General features: G+C 35.7%; 1 long non-coding RNA gene across 1 annotated transcript in view; it reads right to left on the minus strand.

Annotated features, from left to right (window-relative positions):
* Positions 1-839: 839 nt before the first annotated feature.
* The window catches only part of LOC129049181 (uncharacterized), a 142132-nt gene continuing 124169 nt past the window's right edge, over positions 840-18802 (minus strand). Inside the window, exon 6 of the long non-coding RNA XR_008512025.1 lies at positions 840-1270. This is a non-coding gene — a long non-coding RNA (uncharacterized LOC129049181). The remainder of the gene's footprint in view (positions 1271-18802) is intronic.

Consider the following 18802-nt stretch of genomic DNA (forward strand, 5'->3'; position numbering starts at 1 on the left):
TCCCACTCTCCCAAACAGGATTCTCTGAGGAGGAGACAAAGAAGCTTGCAGGTTTTAGAGAGCCCCATTGGTAATTTTTTTTTTTTGATACAAGGTCTTGCTTTATCACCCAAGTTGGGGTGCAGTGGCACAATCATAGCCCACTTTAGCTTTGAACTCCTGAGCTCAAGCAATCCTCCTGCCTCAGCCTCCTGAGCAGCTGGGACTACAGTTGCACAACACCATGCCTGAATAAATTTTAACTTTTTCTGTGGAGATGGGATCTCACTATCACTGTTGATGATTCTTTCACACCTCAGCATTTAAGGGTCACTGGCACATGTTAAAACTTGGGAATCTGGGGGCCTGAGTTTTAGTCCTGATGCTCACCATTTATGTGGCCTTGGACAAATTGCTTATTCTCTCAGAGTCATTCCCTTGGAGGATTCTCTGAAGAACTTTTTCTCCAAATCAATCTCATTATCATATTTATATTTATGCCTGGTCCTACCAAGTAAAAGGAAGCCTTCAATGAAGTTGTGTTTACTGAAGTATACGTAAGTTTCAAATGTTCTTTGTCTGAGCTAATCAAACCCTCAGGTACTTATTACTGAGGGAGTTCCTGTGCTAATATCATGGGTGTGAGTCATGGGGAGAACCATTGCTAGGGTGGCAAAAACACAGCAATTATAAAAATGTCTACTGTTTCTTCCTATTGTGTAAATATTTGGATGTTCAGTGTCTGTAAAATGGCGGAGGCAGGAGATGGGATTAGTGGAGGAGACACGGTGAAGAGAGAGAGACCTGTAAACATAAATAAATTCTATTTTTTCATATGTTAGTTGGTTGCTTATATTTTTTCTTTTGAGAAGTGTCTGTTCATGTCCTTTGCCCATTTTTTAATGGGATTTGTTTGTTCTTTCTCATTGAGTTGCATGAGTTCCTTGTAGATTGTGGATATTAGTCCTTTGTTGGAGGTATAATTTGCAAGTATTTTCTTCTATTCTGTAGGTTTTCTGTTTACTCTGTTAACTATTTCTTTTGCTGTGCAGAAGCTTCTTAGTTTAATTAAGTCCCATTTGCATATTTTTGTTTTTGTTGTGGAGGCTTGCTTTGCTCCTTTTCTGGGACTCTGGGCCAGATTCCCCATCCATTGGCAACCCAGTGATCAAGGGTCAGCCTGGTGAAATGACCTTGGAGTCACACCCTAATGTGAGAAAGCTGGAGCAAGTGGCTGGAAAATATCAGGACAGAGGTTCTCTCCTCTTGTGGCTTTTGCTCTGCCTCTAACCTAGAAAAGAAAAAAAGGAAGAAGGAGGTGATATAGTTTGAATATGTGTCCCTGTCAAAATCTCATGTTGAAATGTAATCCCCAGTGTTGGGTGGGACCTGTTAGGAAGTGATTGGATCATGGTGGGGGTGGGCATTTCTCATGAATGGTTTAGTACCGTGCCCTTGGTACTGTCCTCACTGTAGTGAGTGAGTTCTCATGAGATCTGGTTTTTTAAAAGTGTGAGGCACCCCCTCTCTTCATCTCTTTCTCTTGCTTTGGCTGTTTGAAGTGCCTGCTCCCACTTTGCTTTCTGCCATGAATAAAGGCTTCCTGAGGCCTCCTCAGAAGCTGGTGTCATGCTTCCTGTATAGCCTGCTGAACTGTGAGCCAATTATAAAGAAATTAAGCTTCTTTATAAAATACCCAGTCTCGGATGTTTCTTTATAGCAATGTGATAATGGACTAATACAGGAGGATTTGCTGTGTTTTTGGTATTTCACTGTCTAATAATTCATGAGAATTTCTTTTTTCTATTTTTTTTGCAGTTGATATGATTATAATCCCAAAAAGTCCAGTCTAGTGACAGAGACAAACATGTAAACTTATCATTACAAAAAGTGAATAATTTGACAGATATAAGTAGAACCCCATGAGAATTTTTACATTTATTTAAACTTACAGTTAATGACATAAAACTGTCATTTTATTGTTATGTATAATACTCTACTGAATTCAGCACAGCCTGGTATATTATACTCACATACGCACACACATATGAACACTACCTGGATATTTCCTAATGGTATATAGGATAGCAAAGTCCCAGTTGTATTTTTCAAGACATTGTGTCCCTTCTTAGCTATGTTTTCTTTTCTTGTCAAGCTCTGGAACTTTTGCCCTCTCTTTCTTCCTCTGTCCATACCTCCCTTTCATTTTATCTCCTTCAAAAATTAGACATGTCTAATACTGCTGAGCCCCAAGAACACATTTCTATAGATTGTAGTGATTTTATGCACGTGCAGTAGGAAAACATTTTAACTATTTATGAATTCTGTGGTGAGAGGAGGTTGGGTAAAGCAGAATTCAGTTTTGAGTAGAGTGAAGACACTTTTTATTTGGGAAAAATGCCTTAACATGGATATTGCTTATGAAAAGGTAAAGTTCACAGTATGTCTGATGAAAGAGGTTTACACAAAGAAAAAGAAATTGCTCTGCTCAGTAGTAAAAAGGACAGCATCCATTGACTAAGCAGGTGGTCCTGAGAGATTGTTAAGCTAACTAACTCTTTGCTTCCCCTGGGTGGTGGCTGACAGGGGCAAAAGACAAGGTCACTGGAGTATGATAAGAGACAGAATAAAATACCCTGATTTGCTGAGGTCTGGGATTCAGCCTTAGGGTCCAGGGGAAAGAGGGAAATGACAACCAGGGAACTTCTGAAAAAAAAAAAAAAAGGCATGGCATGTGACCTTTATTAGTACTAATAATATCTGACCTTAAGTTTTTTTCTTTGTTGTGATTCCTTTATTGATACTTAAATTTATAAGTAAGCCTTATTAATCATTGAAGCCTGCTTTAAACTTTGCTGAAGAAAAAAATTTTTAGGCGGTTTTTTAACCACAATTGTACTCAGCTCATGATGAGTGTAGCTGTTTTCTCTTCTGAGGCTGACAGGAAGGCAATAGCAGCATGTTTTCAAGAGATGCCACCAGTACTTGAATTCTATGAGTTGGCCAGCAACAAAGAAAGTGGCTTGAAAGAGCAAGAAGTGAGTAGTGACACCCAAAGTGGGCGAGTGGAATATAAAAGCATTCTCCAGGCTTCTTAGTAAAATTAAGGAAGCGGAATGTGAAAGGAGGCATGCATGACTGCAGTCATGCAGGATGGAGAGCTGAATGACTTTTATTTGGAAATTAAAGAAAAGGCCAATTCAAAAGTCCTGAAAACTTGAGGACCCTCAGGTTAGTCATGTTATATTCTATCTTTGGAATGCCTTACATTTATGAGGATCCATTCTATAAATATGAATGAATGTGGCACCTATACATCCTGTAAGTTAATGTTTTTAAAATTTCCTTAAATTTAGGATTATTTTGTTTGAAGTTATTTTACATAATGTTATACCCTTTGATATTTGGGGGGGGGTTAAATTTTATCCAGATGTGTAAGACAACTATTGATTGCAATAAAAAAGATGGGTAAAGTTGGAGAGACTGCACTTTTAGACGGCATCTAACTATCTTTAAAATAATGAATGAAGTTTACTTGATTGACAGATCTCCTAAAAGGGAATTTTGATGGAAAAACAATCTGACTTTGTAAGCAGTGTGTGCTGTTTTCCACTATCACCCTAGAATTCCGCCGTTGATACAATGCCTGCTTTGCAATCCCAGTTTTTTCTTAGTCACTGCTTTATTCTTCAAAATTCTCTTCATATTAAGAAATACAAAACCACACTCAGTGACAGTGATTCATGAATAAAAATTTCACAATCCATAGTCTTTCTACAGCTCTGAATTTTTTTTCTACTCCTTGAGCTTTTCAGTTTAAAGATAGAGGCACTTCTGGGAAGATTCAAATTAGCTTTTGTCTCAAATTGTTGTCATCAGGTTAAAAATAATCCAATTCATATTGGCCTTTTGCTAGCCCTAACAGTGAGGGTTTTATAGATAATATTCCTTAAGCATAGTTGTTTTTAATCTTTTGGGGAAAAAATTCTGTTAGTCAATAGTCTGTTTCCTGGGAATGGAAGGTGAACTTGGGTGTTAATTGCGGTTGACACTGCGCACCCTATATCAGTGATTATATCAGAAGCCAGGGGCCTTAAAGGGAGTTATAAATCGATGCTGCAGGCCTGGCGCCAAGCACAGACAGGGCCTGGCCCTCGGTCTTGACAGATGTTCCACTATTAAAGTGATTTCTGGATGTTGTGACCTATTACTAGCTCCCCTGCTGTGAAATGCACAGCCAGTATTGAATAAACTTGCCATTAATTTGTCTTTTGGGTCCCATGACTGAGGTGGAATGAAAGAAGTTCCCACTGGCAGGAAGCTTGAAGGAGCATGGACCTCAAAATACGTGGAAATTAGAAAGAGATAGTTAGGAAGAAGGAGATATCAAGAAAGAAAACTTGGGACATAAAGGATTTCCTCAAAGAGTATCATGATCCTGACAAAGGGAGGCAGCATGGCTATCACCTGGGAAAGAAAACATCACAGCAGAAAAATCAATGGGAGTCAGGCTGAGAAAGAAAAGAATGAGGAAGAACTGGTTGGGAACAGGTAATAGAGAAATCAAGAGGTTGGGAAAGAAAGCAGGAGTATGCTTAAGAAGCTTTCATTAGAAACCATTTCAAGATCTCCCTAACCCAGAGTATATACTAATGCTTTCCCCATACCTGAACTTTTTTTGTAATTTAACCAGCATTCAAAGTAGAGGCATTTCCAATAATAATTAAATTATCTATAAAGACATATTAGGGACTTTCACAGAATAAATTTTGTTATTAGATATGAAAATCCTTTCCCTCCTACTCATCCAGTTTTCAGGGCCTCATGGAAAAGAGACTCGGATAATGTTTTTCTTAAATCATTATTAAAAAAAACAAATCCGGCTGGGCGCGGTGGCTCACGCCTGTAATCCCAGCACTTTGGGAGGCCGAGGTGGGCAGATCACAAGGTCAGGAGATTGAGACCATCCTGGCTAACATGGTGAAACCCTGTCTCTACGAAAAATATAAAGAATTAGCTGGGTGTGGTGGCAGGTGCCTGTAGTCCCAGCTACTCAGGAGGCTAAGGCAGGAGAATGGAGTGAACCCGGGAGGCGGAGGTTGCAGTGAGCCAAGATAGCACCACTGCACTTCAGCCTGGGTGACAGATCGAGACTCCCTCTCAAAACAAACAAACAAACAAACAAAAAACAAAACAAAATCCTTTGATCCTTACATTTTTTCTGCCCTACACTTTTTCTAGCAAGTAATTACTTGGCTAAATAATATTTAAAAGTCCTAGAGAAGATCAAGTATAAAAGATAATTGAAGATGATTCAGAGAAAAAGATGAACTATTTTTGAAATAATAATTCAAATCTGGGAAGTTCAAGTTAATAACCATTTGATATGTGTTTAATTCATCTTCAAAATAATTATTGTAGCTTACCAAATTATCATGGTTGTTTTGAAGTTTTATCTTTTTATTTTTGGCTAACCAATAGAATAAACTGGAATATGCAAGAATAAAGATAAAAAATAAAAATAAAATCTTGTCCTCTTCTCTTTCACCGTTAAAGTCTTACATGACGAAGGACCAAGGGCATTAGAGTTATACTGGGCAGATGTTAGCAAGGAAACCTATAGTAGAGAGGATGAGAACATTTGTGCTGCCCTCTGTTCCTACAAGCCTTAATTCACTAACGTTACCATCAGTGTTTTTCTTAAGCTGGATTTACTGTGTATATTCAATTTTCAATTAACTGCACAGATGTATTTACTTTATGGATTATCTAAAAGTCCTTTGAAATTTAATATCCCAGTAATATTAGGTAGGGCTTTAAGGTCTGAATTTCCTCCCATTATGCAGTTGATATGTAATCATGAAGACAGTTGTGATGAGTATCAGCAGAACATGGCAAAGTTTTACGTGAAAAAACAAAACTCAAACATACAGAATATCTAAAATCAAATAGGGCATGATTTAAGTTCTTGATAGTTACACATTATTTCTGCCACTAAAATTATTCCTTCTTACGTGTAGACAACTGTCAGTTAACCAAATTCTGGTGTCTGTGACTCATAGATAAACGAGAAGATTATCAAATACCGTAAAATCACTAATAGGTATATTCTTAAGTAGCCAAACATTAGATACTTTTCTAGAATCACTCTTAATCTCATTTTAAAATCAGAGCAGTAGTAAAAGAAAAAACAATTCCTTCAAAAGCTTCCAGTTTTTTCAACTTATAATATGATGGTTTATTGTATTATACTCACATTTTTGCAAAAATTAGACAACTTGTGCCAAGATAAATATTGTGCAATGCCCTAAGCTATCATAATGCCTTCAGAAGTAAACTTACAACAAATTTTTAAAGACCAACTCTTTGCGAAAGGAGTTGCAAGGCAGAAATTGCAATGTATTCATTGCAAGGCAGACATTGCAATGTATTCTTTTTTTCCAAGTTAATATAGTTTTTTTTTATTTTGAAAGAAAAGCATATTCATATTGAAACCAAATTCTGGTATTTTTAGTAGAATTAACTTTATTGCAGGAGTGCCCAAGTGTGTGGTGTGACTGAGAGAGAGAGAGACAGGCAGAGAGAGTAAGAGAGTGCGTGAACACAGCAAAATAGACATCTAAAGTCCAAGTGATTCCAAGTAAAGGAGTCAGCTTTTTCGAAAAAACATGTGTTGTGCACATGTACCCTAGAACTTAAATTATAATAAAATATATATATATATAAATAATAATCTTATAAGGTTTTGGAAAGGACAAACAAATTAATACATGTAAAGGGGCTGGCATAGCACCTGGTTTACAGTAAGCACTCTATGAGAGTGTGTTATCACTACCTTACATGAAGTCCAGTTTGGTAATACAAATATTTACTTCACCCAGTGAGATAACACATACAACGTATTCTTGATAGACATTCAATACATAGCTTAGGGAATATAAAAAGAATACATTTTTATTTGCATTTTGGAATAAAATCTAAGAAACAGCTCATAGTTTTTTTTATTGATTTAGTTTGTTCTTGGTAGAGAAGAATGATATCAAAAAAGCCTTCTTGACTGCTTTTGTTAACCACCTTTATAATAGATAGCAATAGTATCTGAAGTCTTTTCATGTTGTAGTCTGGGCTGTGGTTGGGTCTCCCTAAAAATTTGTTTGGTTGCTCTTGTACTTGAGATCAATGTGATGGTTAATGTTATATGTCAACTTGACTGGGTTATGGGGTGCCCAGATATTTGGTTAAATGTTATTCTGTGTGTGCATATGTAAGATAATTCTGGGTGAGATTAACATCTGAATCTGCAAAATGAGTCATGCAAATTGGCCTCCTCAATATGGGTGGTCTCATCCAATCCATTGAAGGCCTAAATAGAACAAAAAGGCTGAGGAAAGGAGAATTTGCTTTCTCTGCTTGATGGTCTTGAGCTGGAATTATGGTCTTCTCCTGGCTTTGGACTTGAACTAGAGCTACACCATCACCTCCCCTGGGTCTCTAGGTTGCTGACTGCAGATCTTGGGAATTCTCTCAGCCTCTTTATTGGTGTGAGCCACTTCCTTGTAATAAACCTGTGTGTGTGTGTATATGTGTGTGTGTGTGTAATGCATGTTGTATATATTTGTGTTATACACACACATGTTATATATCTATTCAGTTCTGTTTCTCTGGAGAATCATGACTAATACAGTCACCTATTTAGCCTTCTCATGAGATTGTTAACAGGAGCTATGTTGGACTATAAAAAACCAGTTTCAAAGATTTATACTCCCTTACTGCAAATTCTTTTCAAGGAGAGAGCTCTAAGAGCCATTCCCATTCATGTGCCTCAAAACTCTGTCCCAAGGCAACCCCATTTAAACAGACTATCAGAGCAGAGAAGCACTACTCTGAACCTCCTACTTCTGGCTCACTTCACGTAGCTCTATGTTGTTTGCCTCTGGCTTGGAGTCCCAAAATGCTTTTAGCATCTGGCAGCCACTTGCTCACTTCCCAACTGCTGATACGATGTTGCTGCTGGAGGACTCACTCAGCCTCTGGAAGATTACACCCAGCCTCCGAAAGGCGTGTTTGCTCTTATTTTCAAAGCCCACCAGTCTAGCAGCTTCTGCTAGAGTTGCTTCTGACTTCCTTGGGGGTCTTTACCCTCACATGCACAGATGGATGGACTTCTGGAAACCTTATAATTTCGTAATACTTTAAGAAAAATAAGTGTTTTTTTCTGGTATACAGATTATATTTTTTTCACCAGATTTTCAAAATGTCTGTCTAAAATATAATAATTTGAATACCTACAATGTCCCAGAACCCCCCAGAAGGTCCTTTGTTTTAGGGATTTGACAGGTTTCTTGGTTCTTTAAAGCTTTCTGATTCTTATTCTGCATTGGGAAGTGACATTAACTCAGTCCAAATCATGCTATGTTGAGCCCAAATTTTCCTCCCGCTTAACTCGGAAGGTTATATACACTTCTTCCTCAAAAGGCCATACCAAGCCTTCTCAGCAGTCTCAGGTTGAGAAAAACAGCTTAAGGTTAAGCATAAGTACATTTTCCCAAGGAAACAGTAGGCTCTAACCTTTCAGAGTGGGGAATACACACATTTATTGTTTTTTCAAGTTACGTGATGCTTTGTCTGTCTTAAGCATGCATATAAGTAAAACATACATTTTTCCCACTTCCTCTAAGATATCTTCCTCCCTCCCCCACCTATATTTGGGGATATTAAAGTTCTACGTTAGGGTTTTCAGTGATCTCCAACAAATACTTATTGAGTGCTTCTGTTATGCTAATGCTTGGATTTTTGTAGTTGTATGCTACAGTGCCAGGGAAAGTTACTGCCATATTTTTTTCCCAAATAAAGAAATATTACTGGAATCTATTTGTGTTCTGCCAGTTTGCTGCTATGCCACCATGATAACTTTTAAGGTTTATCCTTAGTCATGTTCCCATTGCCTTAAAGTAGGTTTGGTCCTTGTCTGCATGGAGCTGTTAGTTTAGAATAAGAAAATAATAATTTTAAGCAGCAACTATAGTAAATAGTGTCCATAAAGCACAATGGAACTGCAGCCTATGGAGCAATTAATTTTGTTTCCGTGTGTGCAGGTTGTGGGGAGGTAGGGAAAGTCACTAAAAGAAGATGTTTCTCTCTCGGGTCCTGACATAAACATAATTTGGCCAAAAAGAGTACTAGGGAGGGAAAAGAGAGAAATCTGAAAACTGTAAAATACTCTAAGATTTAAAAATAAAATCTAGATAGACATTCTTTCTTAAACTAATGTTTAGAAAACAATTACTGTTTGAATAAGAGTGGCTAAGTGTTCCTATTAAGCAATATCTTTAAGATGCTTATTTAAAGCCAAGAAATTCTATGCCAATTTTCTTTCAAATTCTGAAGCAGCTGTATGCCTTCAATGCCTTATTAGTTTTAATTTTAAACAACAATTTAAGGCATTTTAAGGATTAATTTTTCTTTTGCTTTTGAATTAAATCCATAAAAATACAGAGGTACTAATTCCCTTATTTGTCTAACATTTATGGAGTGTTTTTATATACTTTATCTAATACATGTTTACTCTCTTAGGAAAGGATTTAATGCTTTCTATAAAACAGAATTTCTACTGCCAGCAACTTTAAGATTTGATTTATTACAAGAGTCTATAATTTAGACTCATTAACACACTCCATGCAAAGGGTCATTTTGGAAGAAATTTGTTTTAAATATTTAAAGTTGTTGTCATTACTGGATAGAACTTCTTGAAATATCTAGTGCTCTATTCCAATAAAATATCAGAACTCTATATTATTTGAGTCTTCATAGATTTGGGTTATTTTTGGACAGTTATTTGCAGAAATATACTTGAAAATATTTATGCACAATCATTTAGCCTCCCTTATTTAAATAAAACTTCAATGACCTTAAATCTTTGTTGTTTCAAACACTTTCCAGTATTAAGTATTCTCTTTAATAAATTCTTTGCCAATTTGTTATGCAGATATTTTTGTTGTTTTAGCCAAATAAAATGTATGTCTAAAAATATAATAAATGTGAATACCTACAATATACCAATAATGTGCTTAGTATCTGTAACACATGGTCTTAAGTTAAAATAAGCCTGTAGACAAGGAATTATAGCATTATTGGTTAGGTACTGTAAAAGAAATATGCACAAAATATCAGAGACTCATAAATTATGAAGAACTAAGTTCTATTCAGGAGGGATGGGATATCTAAGAAAGACTACAGAGGACAGAGGCCAGTTGTCAAAGACTCTGGGAGGATAAGGGGAAGAAGAGTGTTCTAGTTAAAGGCAACATCATGCATATAGTGAGTGTGAGGCAGAGTAAGAAGTCCCATGGGGCAGGAGATGAGATTCAGAATGAGGGTTGGACCACATTGGTAAGGGCCCCGTGTACCACTTAACCTGAAGAGGAAATGGCTATGGGCATATACTAGAAAGATCACTTTGGTAACAATAAAAGGGAATTGACCCTTTCCAGAAAACAGTAATGACAGGAATATCAGTTACTAGTCAATAGGCAGTATAAGAGCCTTGACTGTGGTGACAGGCAAGACAGGTGGGATGCAAGAACTGTTTGAAGATGGTGGACTTGACAAAATATAGTGACCAATGGCGAAGCAAGGAAGGAGGAGCCATAATGAAAAAGGAAGAGTGGCAAATAATTCATTTTTTATTTTGAGAAATACAATTAATAGCATTATTAACTAACAGTATTAATACTAATATAAAACTATAATATATAACTATATAATATATAACTATATTACATATATCAAATTATATAAACATTAAATAATAGTAATTTTAATTTATTATTATTATTTTTAAAGATGGGGTTTTACTATATTGCCCAGGCTGGTCTCCAATTCTTGGCCTCAAGCAATCCTTCTGCCTTGGCCTCCCAAAGTTCTGGGACTATAGGTGTGAGCCACCCCACATAGCCATTAATAATAGTAGTATTAGTCAGTATTATTAACTAATCTAAGAAAGATAGAAAGATAAATTTTGGAAGAATCAAAAATAGCCAGTTTTGGAAAAAGAAGCATTTTATTGGGAAGGGCATGAACACAGTTTCAATCTTGGCTCTCTGCTTTATTACTTATCAGCTATGAGAAACTTGGGCAAGCTCTTTAACCTCTTGGATTTTCCTTTTCTTCTTTTAAAACAGGGAAAATTGTATTTACTTTGTATACTTGTTGAAAGGATTAAATGACAAAATGTATGCAAAGTGACCAGCACTTTCCTGAAGTATCACAAGCACTCAGTAAATGTTATTTTCACTTCTAACTTCTCCCTCTTTTGAATTTGAGAAGCAGTAAAGATCCAAGATGTCCATTCAGACAGTAGAGTTGGAGGAAAAAAAAAAAAAGGAAAACTCAGTCAAAGGAGGGAATCAACCAAAAGGTTCCAAATAATTTTTCAAAATTAGGGCATAATTGATTCACAGTTCTAAATATACATAAATTCTTCTTTGGGATCATATTTAAATGTAAAATTATAGCATCCAATAAGTGTTTAGTGTGACCAAGTCCAGAGAAAGGTAATTTGACTATAATTACTACTCTCATTATTACATTATCTGTAGTTAGGATTTTTAAATCTTGATCTCTATAGCTACTTTAGAAATATATACAGAACAGCTTATTTCTGTGGGTGTATGTGTCCAGTTAAGACAAAATTCATCTAAGGAGTGTTAAAGAAACCAGAGCCACTAATATTAGTCAGAGTAGGAAATGGATTCTAGAAAGTAAATGTGTTCTAAGAGGAGCACATCCAAGATGAGATATAGTTGTGATTGTTTTCTATCGTGGTAAGATACTGGAATGAAGGAAGGAGGGGATGATAGCATAACTAGTATGCAACTGGAAGTTGATAGTGATTTGCAGAGTAAATAAATAGACTTATGTTTTATTGAGCATTTTGAAATAAGTATATTTTGGACCATACTGTTCTTCTAAGTCATTATTCACTTATGATTTTTTTATGTTACAAATACAAAAAATAATTTTTCCCCATAGAATGTCTGAATATTCTACAGATGACTCAATGCTAGGTTAAATCGGAATAAAGATTTGAAAAAGCTTTTACTCTTTTTTCTCTTTACTTCCTACCACAAGAGGGCATATATCTCATCTTCTCTTAGAAATTAACAGAAGATATGTAGAATGTGGGCTATTTTCAATCTATTCAGTTGTCTATTCTTTCCTGAGATCTGATTGACAGAAAAGAAGATTCCCTACCACCTCATGGTTGCCTTCAGAGGGAAAAAGTTCTATTTCTAAAAATTCACATTTAGTATAATACATTTACCTAGTACCATCTAGAGATTTTTTTCAACCTGTATCAACCCTCTGTATCAAGCAAAGAAGATGAAAAAGATGCCTTTACCATCTCTTCTGTCAAATACTTTAGTATCATGTAGTGGTAAACCACCTAAGTGTCAGGCAATGCTGTCTTTCTACTGTTCTGCAGTTTGATCAATAAAATGATGTTCACTCTTCCCATAGAGCATCAAGGTTCCACCTGTTATGAGAAAACAGGATCATAACGTTCCCTCCAAACTGGGAAGGAGCTGAGAGATCAAAGAATGGTGCAGACAAGTCCAGCTTGGCAAGCAGATGAATTTATTAGGACTTACATGTGGGGCACTCCTGGGTGGTAGCAGGACAGCTCTGGAGATCTGCCCCATTTCTCATCTCTAAGCTGCTTTTAAGCAAATTTCTGGCTCTTTGCCTACTGTATATGCATGTGCAATTAAACTGTTTTCCTTGGTATGTTCCCAGCTATGCTCTGGGATGTTTGGGTTCTCAGGGACAGGTGCTGTTTGGCTGGGCACCATGGGCTTGGCTTACCTCCCAGTATCATGGCCTTGCTCACTTCCCAATATTCAAGGTTCAAGCAGCAGATATACACCCTTAAGTAACCTGGTGGGGGACCCATAACATTGCAATCTACCTTATACCTTAGCTCTTACATTCTTTCTATCAATCTTTTACCAGAGTCCCTGAGTTGGGTGTGAGGAGAAGTATACAGCCCTATAAGGTATAGCCATGGCTTCTGCATACAGGCAGCATCTACATTATACACAACAGGATAAAAAGCAGAAACTAACGACAATTATGATACCTATTAGCAAGACATAACTGCAGTGAGTAGGTAAGGTGTATAACCAATTTGAGAATGAGTCAAAGAAACCTAATTGGGTTATGTCATGGATTTGAACTGACAAATGATTTAAAGCATTTGTGACATTACTTTCTTCATCAGGGACATAGGTGCAACAGGTAGCACCTATAAGGGCACATGTTGTTGGGTCTCTGTCATGTTGGCAATTGGTCCAGGTCGATGCAATCTCCAATGAGTCTGGGTTGCATATCTGTGCTGTTGAACCAGCCACTCTAGTTTTATTGTGAGAAAGGCAGAATTTTCCAAGGTATACCATTACCATCCAACAGGGGTAGGTATTCACATACCCCACAATCGGACTGGTTGCTGACTGCAGCTGTAGTTGCAGCCCAGTACAGGAAGACATTACCAGCTGCCATGGGTAGCAGGAACAGCAGCCTATGGGCATAAACACAGGTGTTTAATAGGGCCCTTCGTGGATGTATCCACTCCCTGTAGCATTGCTATTGTTGTATTTCTTCCCATTGGTCCTATTAGGTGGCTGACACAGGCTTCAGGCCTGGCTTACAGTACCACACACAGGCACAGCCTCCCCAGTGGTGAATATTACCCACTAGCATTGTACATTTGTTAGAATTGATGAACCTACATTGACACATCATTATCATCTAAAGTCCATAGTTTACATTAGGGTTCACTTTTGGTGTGATATATTTTATGTCTCTGGACAAATGTATAATGACATGTAGCCAAAATACATTTATAGATAGACAAAATACATTTGTCTCTGGACAAATGTATAATGACATGTAGCCACTCTTATAGTATTAGACTGAGTAGTTCACTGTTCTAAAAATCCTGTGCTCCACCTATTCATTCCTCCCTTCCTACTAAACCATGGCAAGCACTGATCCTTGGACTCCATAGATTTGCCTTTTCCAGGATATCATATACTTGGAATTTTATGGTATGTAATATCTTCAGATTGCCTTTTTCACTAAATAATATACATTTATGCTTCCTCCATGTCTTTTCATGGCTTGATAATACATTTCTTTTTAGTGTCGTGTTATATTATAGTGTCTGATGTACCAGTTCATTCATTCATACACTGAACAAGTTTTGGCAATCATGAATAAGGCTGCTGTAAACAACCATGTGCAGGTTTTTATGTGAACATAACTTTTCAATTCCTTTGGGTAAATATCAAGGAACATAATTGTTGGATTGTATGCTACGAGCATGTTTTAATTTTGTAAGAAACTAACAAACTGTCTTAAAAAGTGGATGTATCATTTTGCATTCCCATCAGCAATGAATGAGAGCTCCTGTTGCTTCACAATTTCATCAGCATTTGATAGTGTAAGTGTTCTGATTTTGACCATCCTAATAGGTCTGTAAGTGCAGCTAGAATCTTTTTTTTTTTTCATTTGGATACCCAGTTGCTCCAGAACCATTTCTTGAAAAACACTGTCTTTCTCTTTTGTATTGCCTTTGTTCATTTGTCAAAGATCAGTTGACCATATTTATGTGGGTCTGTTGCTGGGTCTTCTGTTCTATTCTCTTGATCTATTTGTTTGTTCTTTCACGAGTACCACACTGTCTTGGTTACTGTAATTTTACAGTAAGTCTTGAAGTTGGGTAGTGTTAGTCCTCCAACTTTGTTCTTTTCCTTCAGTTTTATGTTAGCTATTCTGGATCTTTTGCCTCTCCCTATACATTTTAGAAGCAGTTTGTCAATAGCCACAAAATAGCTTGCTGAGATTTTGATTATGGTTTTATTAAATCTACAGTTTTAGAAGATTTTGTTGCTTCTTTTGGATTTTATGCATAGACAGCCATGCTACATGCAAAAACAGTTTTATTTCTTCTTTCCCAATCTGTGTACATTTTAATTTCTTTGCATGTCTTATTGCATTAACAAGAACTTCCAGTATAATTTTGAAAAGTAGTGGTGAAAGGGAACATTCTTGCATGCTTTCTGATCTTGGAAAAACTTAAGAGTTTCCTACCATTAAGTATAATGCTAGCTGTAAGTTTTTTTAGGTGCTCTTTACCAAGTTGAGAAAGTTCTCCTCTCTTCCTAGTTTGCTGACAGTTTTTATCATGAATGAATGAAGATTCTATTGATCTTTTCAACAAACCAGCTTATATTTTTGTTTTCTCTAGTGAATTCCTATTTTTAATGTCATTGATTTCAGTTCTAATTTTTATTATTTCTCTTCTTTTACTTGCCTTAGGCTTGCATTGCTCTCCTTTCTCTATTTTCCTAAGCTTGGATGATCAATTTTAGGTATTTCTTATTTTCAATACATGTTATCAGCATTGTGAATTTCCCTTTATGCACTAGTTTTGCTGGATCCAACAAATTTTGATAAGTTGTATTTTTATTTACATTTAGTTCAAAATATTCTAAAGTTTTATTAAGACTTTTTCCTTGATCCATTAATTTCATTTTTGAATGTTGGACATGTGCTGCATTTTGCATTTTGTATAGACATTTTGGTCCATGATAAATGGCATATATGGCAATGGTCCATAAGCTTATAATATTCTATTTTTTACTGTACTTTCTATGTTTAGATAACCAAATGCTTATCATTGTATTATAATGCCTACAGTAGTCAGTATAGTAACATACTGTACAGGCCTGGAGCCTAGGAGCAATAAGCTATATCATATAGGGTAGGAGTGTAGTAGGCTACACCATCTAGGATTGTGTAAGTACACTATGATATTTGCAGGATGACAAAATCACCTAAAGATTCATTTTTCAGAATGTATCCCTGTCATTAAATGATGCATGACTGTAATTGTACAGGCTATAGTATTTAGATTTTATTAAATAGCCAATTGGATATATATTAAATATGAATCACAATAAGTAAATTATCTAAAAACAGTTATGTATTTTTCATTGTAGGATAAGAAATACACATTTGTATTCATTCTGACCTTTAATGTCCTAAAAATTAGAAAAAATCATTGTATATATTATACCATAGATAATTAATGATTCAATGAATTGAAGTCCCTAAGATAAATAATTTAAATTTTCTCTTTAAGTAGGCTTCTAGCAAGCTAAGTATATTGCTATAAAATAGTTTTACTTATAGACTACCCATATTAAATCGTGGCCAGCTCACTATTCAGTGAGCTTGTCTTTTGTCTTCTTTCCAATGCTATAACTATATGTCACATGTATAAATATGTATTACAAAAGTGGTCAGGATTGAACATACATCATTTGTCTTAATTCAATCAAACAAATTAGACCTAAATCTTCAAAAAAAATCCAGAACTCATGTCATTTAATTTAGCTGTTTAAATGATTATTTGCCTGGCTTTGCTAGTACAATAGCTCCAGCTTTCTTTTGCTTATTCACGTCAGCTCTACAAAGTGCTTGCATCCCTGCATTGTGAGTCCAGGGGTGGAGCTCCCTGTTCCTTCTGGTTTTGGGAACCTTGTATTTCCTCCCCTGCTTGTCTCTTCCTCCCTCTTTTTCTGAAGTTCAAATTACTTGGGCACTGAACAATTTCCCTTATTCTACTTTCAGGAATTATCTCCTGGTTCTGGTTTGTTTACCTGATATGTGACCTCTTACTTCTCTTGACCTCAGTTATTTGAGTGAGGAAACCACTCTTTTTAAAAAAGTTATGAAAAAAGAGCATTAGAGGAGATGTGCTTCTCTTGGAATTTTCTTAGTTGTGTCTTAAGTTTAAGACTGAAATAAAAATATACAATCTTCATTGGAAACTAAGGCATCCTTTAAAGAAATAAACCTTCTGGAAGAAAAAAAACTTCCCAGCTATTATGAAATGCTAACTCATAAGTACATTCCATTACAATAAATTATCTAGCCTTTAAAGAGCTTTTACAACTTCAGCAACGAGAATCATTTCTAGGAGAAGAAATTTTTTTCTTTCCACGACATGATTACAATTCATTCTTCCTGCCTTCTGTTTTTCGCAATCATAGTGCAGTGAAGAATCCCTTTACTTCCTCTGCTGTAAAAGGAAGGAACTGAAGTCATTAATGGTTCTGATGAAATTAGGAAATTCATACTCTCACATCCCCAAAGAGACCGTATTAGTAGTTTTAACAGCTTAAAAGACTCTCTCAACTTCCCTCTGTGTTCATTAAGAAAACACACGAGAAATTCCCATATGGAAAGTATGGATTTTTCTTCCCCCTAATCATATAAAGTAGTTCCTTGTCTTTTCTTTCCTTTCTACTGGAGTGAACTGGATCAAACCACAGGCTACTGCCTATTTCAGTGCATTCTGGTTTATCTATACCACCAATTAGTTGCCACATGCACGTGTACCAAGATAGTCAGCTCTTATGCTTCTAGAAGTGTGTTGACCCCTTCTCCTAAGTATGTATACAGAGGTTTTTGCTAAAGTTTCCAGGCACTTTGTCAAAGATTTACTGTCCATAATGAAGATGGAAGAGACTACAAGCACGGAGAGCAAAGCACACAGCTGCTGGGAGAGACATCGCCAAGATAGGAGTAGCTTTGAAAGATAAATGAAGAGATTATGTTACAAGCATGGCTAAGGACTTCTGGAGGGCTGGCAGAGGCTGCACTTTCATATTATAGGTCTCAGAGTTTTATCCTTTTCTAATGAATTGTTTGTGGTCCCTGTACAAAATCAAACAAAAATTTTTCCCCAAAAGAATAATATTTCATCAAAAGTCTTTGTGGCTTTGAGGTAAACATACATTTTAGGACCTGAGAGAGTCAGGGACAATGATTTTCACAAATATTGTATATATGAGAAATGAATGCTTAAATGAATTCAGCATAGTCACACCGTTGTCTTTTCTGCAAATATTTTCTTAAAAAAAATGATGACCTTCAGGGCAGTAGCTTGCTCTGTGGAATATGATTTTAAATAAAATCTGATTTTTGTTTTCATGTTATAGCTACATTTCTTTTCTTTGAAATAATTTCTTTCCCCGATTTGTGTGGTCCTACGCTATAATTTGTTGAATTTTTAGTTTTCTTTATGCTATATTTTTTCATTTGTCTTTGAGCATCACTCATAAAAATTAAATTTCAGAAGATGGTACAGATATTTGTAATAAATAGAATTTATACAAATTCATGCTAATCTGTACAATTTACATAAATATCTAAATTCTAAGCTTTAGATTTTGTTGTGGTCTATAGAATTTTTTTGTTGTAGGCATGCCTTCCCAATTATAACTTTTATAGACTAACATTTTATAGACGAACGTTAAATTCCATTTCCTTCCTGAAGAATACACATTGGAAAATAGACACAGAGAAGGCAGCCTAGGGTAATACTACACATAATAGATGCTAAATATATCCTGTAGGAGTAAATGTATATATTCTATATAAGTGAAGCAATGTTGCTGAATAAAGCCCTTAAGAAAATCATTGTAAAAACTTTTAAATCAAATATCAGTAATTGAGAACATACCATAGTTAATGTAGATATTTGAAAATATATCATGTTTTTCAATTTTTCATAATCATGGTATATCATTTTTTCTGTTTCAATAAATGAAATACATATGTTACTTTAACTTATTTTAAAAACATGTTATGAGGCTTTAATGAATATGGAATTTACCTAGATAATATTTTAGAAAATAAAGTCACATTTTTCAATAGTGCACACGGTATTAGTCTCTACCAAAGTAACTTTTTA

Source organism: Pongo abelii, chromosome 10, assembly GCF_028885655.2.
Source record: "Pongo abelii isolate AG06213 chromosome 10, NHGRI_mPonAbe1-v2.0_pri, whole genome shotgun sequence".
Classification (NCBI taxonomy): Eukaryota; Metazoa; Chordata; class Mammalia; order Primates; family Hominidae; genus Pongo; species Pongo abelii.